At 54.0% G+C, this 8598-nt stretch overlaps 1 long non-coding RNA gene across 1 annotated transcript; it reads left to right on the top strand.

The window, feature by feature from the left end:
- Positions 1–2070: 2070 nt before the first annotated feature.
- Positions 2071–8335, top strand: LOC134550777 (uncharacterized). Its single transcript, XR_010080432.1, has 4 exons — positions 2071–3496; positions 4949–5040; positions 6222–6321; positions 7832–8335. It is a non-coding gene; the product is annotated as an uncharacterized LOC134550777 (long non-coding RNA).
- The last annotated feature ends 263 nt before the right edge of the window (positions 8336–8598 follow it).

Below are 8598 nucleotides of genomic sequence, written 5' to 3'. Positions count from 1 at the left end.
AGTCCTGTGTCCAGGCAAAATCTGGTGCAGAGTTTTTCCTGATCTGGGTTCTGGGAGAAGTTTGGGTTGGGTTTTCCCCCGAGCCAGTGTCCAACAAAAATCCAGTTTTCTCCTGGAACAGGTTTTCCCCCATTCCAACTTCTTGTCTGGGCTCATTGGGGATGAAAATGTCCTGGATAAAGTCACCCATCCCAGAGATGGTGGAAAGTTGTGGATGTTTTTCTCCAGAGTGTTAGGAAGAGTTTGGCTCCTGTCCCTCCCAGCTCTTTCTGCAGATGCTGCCAGCAGAATCCCAGAGTGGTTGGGGTTGGACAGCTCCAGCTGTGGGATGAGCAGGTCCAGGCTGCAGGATTGGCTGGGCAGGGTCCAGTTGGAGCAGGGAATGGGCTCCATCTGCCTGGAAAGCAGTTGGGACCCACTGGGAGGTGCTGGTGCCTTCCAGCCAGAGATGGAGCCACAGAATGAGGACTAAAATCGTTTCTCAGCCCCAGCTATGAACTTTGGTGCCTTGAGGTGATCTTTGAGGGAGGGAAGAGGCATCACAAGGTGAACAAAGGGAGTTGTGAGTGGATGGGGGAGAATGTTGGGGATAAATTGGAGGTGATCCTTGAGGGAGGGAAGAGGCATCACAAGGTGAACAAAGGGAGTTGTGAGTGGATGGGGGGGAATGTTGGGGATAAAATTGGAGGTGATCTGTAGGGACATGGAAGAAATCCCCTGGAGTACCAATACTGCTCCACCTTCAAGGACACCCTCTGCATCTGGGATCTTGAATTGCAGGTGTGAAATTTTCTCACAGAATCCTCTGATGCTGAAAAAAAGACAAGGAACTTTTTGGGATGGGAAGAACAGGAGTCATCATGGGAAGAGAAAATCTAAGGTGGTAAGCACTAAAATCTTTGTCTTCTCTTGTCCTGAGCTCTGTACTCAGGAATGGGACAGCTCCAGGAATTTGCTGAGGACACTGGAAAATGATCCCTGGTCTGCAGAAAACTGGGAAAATCCCTCTGGATGCAGCCCCTGAAGGAGGCAGAAAGAGCAGGGCCTCAGTCTGGGAGTGTGTGAGAAATAAGGGAGGGACAAATGTGTGGCTCATCCCGTGCTCAGAGCCCCAGGAAAAGGCCTTGGCTGAAGAACTGAAGTGCTGCTGCTCCACAGGGAGCCCTGCCCAGACCCTGGGAATTGGGCTCATCCCAGCTCCCTTCCAGAGCTGGAGGGGCTGCAGCCATTCCAGGCCCCGATCCCAGTTTGGGGCTCCGGTGCGGGACAGGGAGCGGGGCAGGAACTGTCACTGCCATCCCAGAGCCCCTGCACTCCCCTGGATCAGTGCCACAGCAGCAGAACCTTGTTGTCACAGCACAGCTCGTCTGGAGCTGGGCAGATCAACCTGGCTGTAGCAGGGAACCCAGTCTGGCTCTCCCAATTCAGTGAACAAGTCCCTGGGTGAACAATGACAGGACAGGTTTAACCTGGAACAGACACCAGTCCCTTCCAGCCCTAAATGCAGACGTGTCACTGGCAGGGAGCTGGGCAGAGCTAAGAGCCAGGCCAGGCAGGGTCTGGATCCGGGGGCTCTGAGCTGCCTGCTCCAGAAGGTTCCAAACACTAGAACAGGCTGGTTTGTCCTGTGAGCAAGAGGACTCGGGTCATGATTTCTGTCTGCAGCCTGCAACCCCATGTGACACCTTGTCCCAAGCCAGGATTGCACTGGAGGGTCAGGAACTCCTTGGGAATGGCCTGAAGGTGGGACTGAGCCTGGTTCTGTACTTCCCATCCTTTTTCCCACCTAAGCCAAAGTGTCAGGTCTGGGCCATGCAGGAACTGAGGTGCCGTGTGCCACCTCTGAGGGTGTTTGGAATTCAGGTGGTGGAACTGCCTCTGAAAGTGTTTGCTTTGCTTTTTCATCCCTCAGAATTCCCATGAGTTTGGTATGAAATATCTCAGAGTGCTTTATCTCTAAAAAAGCCCTGAATAGCCCAGTAGGCTCAGCTGAAACAAAAGAGCTTCTGAGTATTTTTTTCTGTCTGATGTGTTAAAGGCTAATTTAAATTTGACCTAAATATCCAGGCAACTTTTCCTTGCAGACAGGTTAAAAGAAGATTCCCAAACACAGACGCATTTGTGGGGCACTTTATTAGGAATCCTGTTGAGCCGTGGGATTGGAGCTGCCTTAGACTTGGGAAGAAGTCCCTGTTTTAGAAGCTTTCAGCAAGTTCTTGAAGTTGCCCTGAGATCCAGCCTGTAGTTTGCAGCTTCCCATCCATCCTGGGAAAGTGGGCAGGGAGCTCCCTAAAGGTCCTCTGGGCTGGGCACAGCTTTTTTCTGTGCAGAGAGGCTCCAGCAGCACTGGGCAGTGAGTGCTGGGCTTAATCCATGGGAGCAGATAAATCCACAATCCCTGCTGGGCCCTTTCCAGCACTGAATTCCAGCTAAGGGAGAGGAGAGGAGCCCCTTCCAGGCCAGCAGCTGCTCTGTGCCAGTGCCTGTGACCTGGGATTGGTCCTGCCTGTCTGACTCTGGAGTCCCTCAGGTGCTGGATCATGGAAAACATCCCAGCCATGGATCAACCCCTGGTGTCACCCCGTGGTTTTGGGCAGGGCACAGCCATTGGCAGTGGGTGTGTTTGGGGAGAGGAGTCCTGGGAAAGGCAGCCCAGAGGATGAGGCCTGGGGAGAGCTGTGAGCTGAGAAGTGGCTCCAATCAAGTTTAAGGAGCCTGAAACTCCTGGAATGGTCTGGGTTGGAAGGAACCTTATGGATCATCCTGTTCCCACCCCCTGCCATGGTCAGGGACACCCTCTGGGCTGTCCATGGGATTTGCTCTGAGCCAGGCTGGGGCAATGGGTGGGGTTTTATCCCTCAGCCCAGTCCTGGGCAAGTTTGGGGTGTCCATGGGCAGAATCCTGGGAGCTGCATTTCCAGAGCTGGGAGCTCCGTGCCTGGAAATGTTTCCAGTCCTGCTGTTTGGTTTTTTCCCAAACTGGGCATTACATTCCTTCCCTGAGCGAGGTGGTTTTCCCTGGGTTGTTGGGATTGCACACTGGGTGTTTGAGGACGCTGTTGTCTCTTTCTCCTGAGTGGAAGGGTGAGGAAACGGGGACTGTCCCAGAGGCTGGGAACAGCCCAGTTCCAGTGAGGAATGTGGTGCCCAGCTCGTGGGGTGCACCCTGAGCTGGTCTTTCCCATCGTTTATTCCTTAGAGCCTGTTGGAGTGCTGGCCTGGATCTGGGAGGAGCCAAGTGTCCTGGAGCTGTGAGGTTTTTCCTGTCAGAAATCCCTGATGGGGATGTTTTCCCTGGCTGTTCCAAGGGGAAGGAGCAGCTCTGGAGTTGTTGTAGCCACAGGATGCAGTGGGTGCATGCCCTGAGAACCAGTTCAGGATTGTTCATCTGAGTCTGCCGCTGACCTGTGACTTCCAGGGCCCCTCCTGATGTCCTGGATATTCCCAGGAGAGGATATTCCAAGGCTTGCCTTTTGAGCCAGCAATTCCAGAGGCAGTAAGTCAGTCACATTCCATGTGAGCTGTCTCAGTGGTGGGATGGGAGAGAGACCAAACACCCCACGCTGCTGTTTGATACATTCCCAGCTGGAATTGGGGCTGAGGGCTCATTTCAGAGCCCTGAGGCCACAAGTTCAGCCTGGAATGGCATCCCCAGGGAATGCTGAGGCCTCCCATGCCTGGGGCACTTGGCAGCACATCCCTGATGTGGAGCAAACAGAGGAGGGAGAAGTGCTGGGTTAGTGGGAGGATGTTTCTGGAATTGGGATAGGTGCTGATCATGCCATGGAACCACAGGGTGGTTTGGCTTGGAAGAGACCACAGAGACCCTCTGGACTCTGTCATCTAATTCCATGGCCAAGAACACATCCAAAACTGCCTCCTCCCTCTCATGGAATGGGAATGGCTGCTGGGAGCTCTGGAGACCAGGTAAGAACAGCACTGAGATTTCTTTGGCTGCTGCTGGGTGTGGTTTTCTCTTTTGGAGAGGCTCCTCTGATTGATCTTTCCACAGCAGTTTTCTTGGGCACGTTTGGGGGTAATGCCAAGAATTTGGAAATAGCTGGAGAAGAGCAGGGAAAACTGTGAAGCTGATCCATTTCTAGTAATTCCAAACTTCTCCCACAACACCATTCTAGAGCAAACCTGGTGAAAGGATAAAGATGCAGAGGAACAAGTCTTGCAAACCCCCCTGGATTTGTGGCAGAGCAAACCCTGCAATAATCCCAGCAGATGTCTCTGAGAAACTGTGGCATCCTAAGGATTTCCAGGAAAGAAGAAAGAGGTGAGGGAATAGGCTTCCAGTTAATAATGATTTGATGGGCACAGGAATGATTCTTGTATGTTTGATGCTTTCCTTTTTATCCCTGGAATAATTTTAAAATTATTCCTTTAACAAATCATCAGAATATGGGAATTTGAATTTGAGAGGAAACAATACAAAATAGATGTGTGGAGAAATCACGGAATCATCCTGGAATCCCTAAATGGGTCGAGTGGGAAGGGCCCTTAAGGATCACCTCATTCCATCCCCTACCATTCCATCCTCAAGCCCGGGGTGCTCCAAGCCCTGTCCAGCCTGGCCTTGGACACTTGCAGGGACGGAGCAGCCACGATTTCCCTGGGTTTATGGGCACAGGAGGGAATTCCCAGCAGGAGCTGAGCCGTTCCCTTTGCTCTGCCCAGCCCAGCAGGGCTTTGGGAGGCAGAGGATGTGGGACAGGAGCTTTGCCCACGGCCTCGAGGCAGTCTCTGATGTCCCAGCCCAGCAGAGCCAACGTTTGTGGTTTCCCATCCCGTTCGAGGAGATGCCAGGGCAGGAACAGGAGTGGGCATGGAGCAGGGGTGGCACCAGGCAGAGGGGGGAGCGTGCAGAGGGCGCCTCCAGCCCGTCCCTGCTGCCCAGGTTTGGGGTGAGCAGGCTGGGACTGTCCCTGTGCTTGCTCTGCAGGGGGAGGAGGCAGCCGTGCCCAGGAGGAAGAGGAGGAGGAGTGGGAGGATGGAGACAGCGGCCACCAAAGGCTGGGGGAGGCACAGCTCCAGGTAGGAGACGCTGCCTTCCAAGGAGAGGGACTCGTGTGTCCCGTTGGAATTTGGGGTGTGAGGCCAATGGAACAAAAGGTTTGATTCCGTTTCCTTCTCTGGGTTCTGGTGTGCCATGAGAGAAATTTGTGGAAAGGTCATTATCCCTGATGGAATCTCTGGAAAACAGGGATTGAAGCTTTCTGCAGTGGCCCAACCCTGCCTGCACGTGTCCAAATGCAGCCCCCAATCCCTGTTTTTGTGTGCAGTTGGGATGAGACCTTAGCTGTGTCCCTTGGCAGCTCCCAAGCTGTGCAGCTCAGTGTGCAGCCCTGAAGGGCTGGGCTGTGTTTAACCAGAGAGCAGAGAGCTGCAGTCATTTCCTAGCAGGGAACCTGACTTGGAAGCTGCAATCCAAACATCTGTTCACATTTATTGTATCTCCCCCATGGAGGCACCTAAAGAAGCAGAGGTGAGGCGTTCCTGACAAAAGAACATCCAAATTGATCCGTGGTGGAGGGCTTAAAATTAAAGTGTGAGTGGAGGTGCCTTTAGGACACTTCCAATTCTTCAGTGTATGAATGGAATTTAAATGAGATACCCAAATCCTGACAAGTTTATATGAACTCCAAAGCCTCTGCAAGAGTTCTACAGCCAGGGAGGGAGACAAGAGTCTGGAGTGTCTCCCCAAAAACTGCCTGCTGGTTTGTTTGACCAGGCATAAGGAAAATTGTGTATTCCCTGGGGCTGTCCTTATGGAGAAAGGTTTATTTATGGGCCCTGGGTTTATTCAGTGTCTCTTCAAAGTGATGGAAACTGATGTCACTGGAATGCCAGGGGTGCCAAATGCTGTCCCAGAGCTCAGAGCCAGCCCTCTGGGAAGGGGTTCAATGCCCCTCTTCCCAAGCCCTTGAGGCAGCAGCACTGGGGCCCTGCACCCAAACGTGCCCAAGGTGCCGAGTGCTGGCAGGAGGGAAATCCAGGGATTTTACAGTGGGAGATGGCTGCTCCTGGAATGCCAGAGCTGGAGCTGTGCTGCAGAGCTCCCAGGAGATGCTGCCTCACTCAAACCTCGGTTAAAGCTCAGCATCCCTCCTGCTCCCCTGGAACTGTTGTTGCCTCTGTCATTGCTCTTTCCCAATAACGTGAGGATTATTATCAGTTCCCACTGCATTTCTTCCACAGCCCTTTGCTTCCCACAGGTGGTGCTTTAGGAAAGGCTCTCCAGCCTGGGAAGGAGCTTTTGGCTCCGGACACATTCGCAGTCCCCAGGAGCAGCAGGACCTGTGCTTTCCCCAGCAGGTGAGGCAGAGGGGCCTTTCTTTCCTTCCCTGCTGCACTTGGGCTTTTTGAGGGGTCTCTGAGGGAAAAGTTCTTTGTCACTGCAGGGCAGAATCAGCCCTGGTCTCACTAAAAGCAGGAGGAATCATTTTATCCTTGTTTTTGCATCTTTTTCTCTCTTTTGCTGATAGTGTGTGGTGAGGCAGCAGCTCCCAGTCAGTGCTGCTTCCTGGAATGGTTTTTATTTGTGAAAAAATGAATTCCCTGCTGGAATCCCAGCAGTTCCCCAGATCAATGTGCAGTTTAAGGTCTTACACCTTGACCAGGACAATTTCCTGTCTCTAGACATGGGAAATGGGGAAAAGTGGACTCAGAGTGGAGCCAGAATCCAGAATGGGGCAGTGAGCTCAGAGTGGAGCCAGGATCCAGAATGGGGCAGGGAGCTCAGAGTGGAGCCAGGATCCAGATTGGGTCAGGGAGCTCAGAGTGGAGCCAGGATCCAGAATGGAGCAGGGAGCTCAGAGTGGAGCCAGGATCCAGAATGGGGCAGGGAGCTCAGAGTGGAGCCAGGATCCAGAATGGGGCAGTGAACTCAGAGTGGAGCCAGGATCCAGAATGGAGCAGGGAGCTCAGAGTGGAGCCAGGATCCAGAATGGGGCAGGGAGCTCAGAGTGGAGCCAGGATCCAGAATGGGGCAGTGAGCTCAGAGTGGAGCCAGGATCCAGAACGGGACAGGGAGCTCAGAGTGGAGCCAGGATCCAGAACGGGGCAGGGAGCTCAGAGTGGAGCCAGGATCCAGAATGGAGCAGTGAGCTCATAGTGGAGCCAGGATCCAGAATGGGGCAGTGAGCTCATAGTGGAGCCAGGATCCAGAATGGGGCAGTGAGCTCAGAGTGGAGCCAGGATCCAGAATGGGGCAGTGAGCTCAGAGTGGAGCCAGGATCCAGAATGGGGCAGTGAGCTCAGAGTGGAGCCAGGATCCAGAATGGGGCAGTGAGCTCAGAGTGGAGCCAGGATCCAGAATGGGGCAGTGAGCTCAGAGTGGAGCCAGGATCCAGAATGGGGCAGTGAGCTCAGAGTGGAGCCAGGATCCAGAATGGGGCAGTGAGCTCAGAGTGGAGCCAGGATCCAGAATGGGGCAGGGAGCTCAGAGTGGAGCCAGAATCCAGAATGGGGCAGTGAGCTCAGCACAGGCAGGGGTTAGCACAGGGGTGTTCCCTGCTGGATGACACAGTTGTGGAACAGATCCTTCCCTGCCTCTGTCCAAAGTCTGATGGCAAAGGATTGAATAACTCACCAGTGGGGCCTGGAAGGAAAATGGTTCTGTTCAAATTAGGCAAAGAATGCAATAAGAAAAAACAGGCATCCTTTTTATGTATGAAAATATGTTGAAAAGGAGCACTTTTATTTGGTGTTACCTCCCATTTTTTATGGATAGAAACATCTAGTGAGCAATGAGAACAGAAGTGGGGAGGCCAGGAGCCTTTGACTTCCACAGTGGAGTTAATTTCTATTTTCTCCTCTCTTTCAGGACAGGAAAACCCACCTAACTCCCCCCATCTCTGCCAGAAGCTTTGGTGTTTGAGCAGCCAAACCCAGCAGGCTCTGGCCCCGCTGGCCTGCCCTGGAGGGCCCCTGCTCCTTCCCATGGTGTGAGTGAGTCCCAGAGTGCTGCAAATCCAGAGGGATCTGCCCTGGTGCCTGCAGTGCCCAGCCCCAGACAGAGAGAGCCCTGTCCAAGGGGCTGTGGCTCCTTGTCAGGAATGTGGGGGCAGCCCCGGGAGCAGCTGGAGGTGAGTACTGGGGCTGTGCTTGGGGCTGAGCCAGCTCAGGGCAGTGTTTACCTGGGCTGGGGGCAGTTGGCCCCACAGGCTGAGTTCCAGCAGGATCAGGGTGACAGATGCTGCATTTTCTGTCCCCCTGGAGATTTCCTGCCGGGATGGGGCAGGGCAGGGAGCAGCTGCACCTCCCGTGGCACTGCTGCCCTTGGTCTCTCTGCTGTGCCCTCAGCCCCTGGGAATTTGCTGCTGTCACTGCCACTGCCCCCCTGCCTGGGGCTGCATCCTCCTGCAGCCCCTGCCAGCCCCACACAGCTCCAGGGGTGCCTCTGTGCAGTGCTGGGAGTGTTTGCTGGGAATGGGCCTCAGCCCTGGGAGGATCCTTTTGTTCCTGGGCAGCTGCACAGAGCCTTGGGCCGTGTCAGCCTCAGAGCTGGATTGCAGGAGTCCTGGAAAGGAAGAATGACAGTGAAGTGTGTCAGGGCTGCTGCCAGACCCCCCTGGCAGTTGTTTGACACCT

Source organism: Prinia subflava, chromosome 5 (genome assembly GCF_021018805.1).
Source record: "Prinia subflava isolate CZ2003 ecotype Zambia chromosome 5, Cam_Psub_1.2, whole genome shotgun sequence".
NCBI classification, from domain to species: domain Eukaryota; kingdom Metazoa; phylum Chordata; class Aves; order Passeriformes; family Cisticolidae; genus Prinia; species Prinia subflava.
Note: the sequence above shows the minus strand (reverse complement) of the source record. Positions and strands in the feature narration are given on the sequence as shown.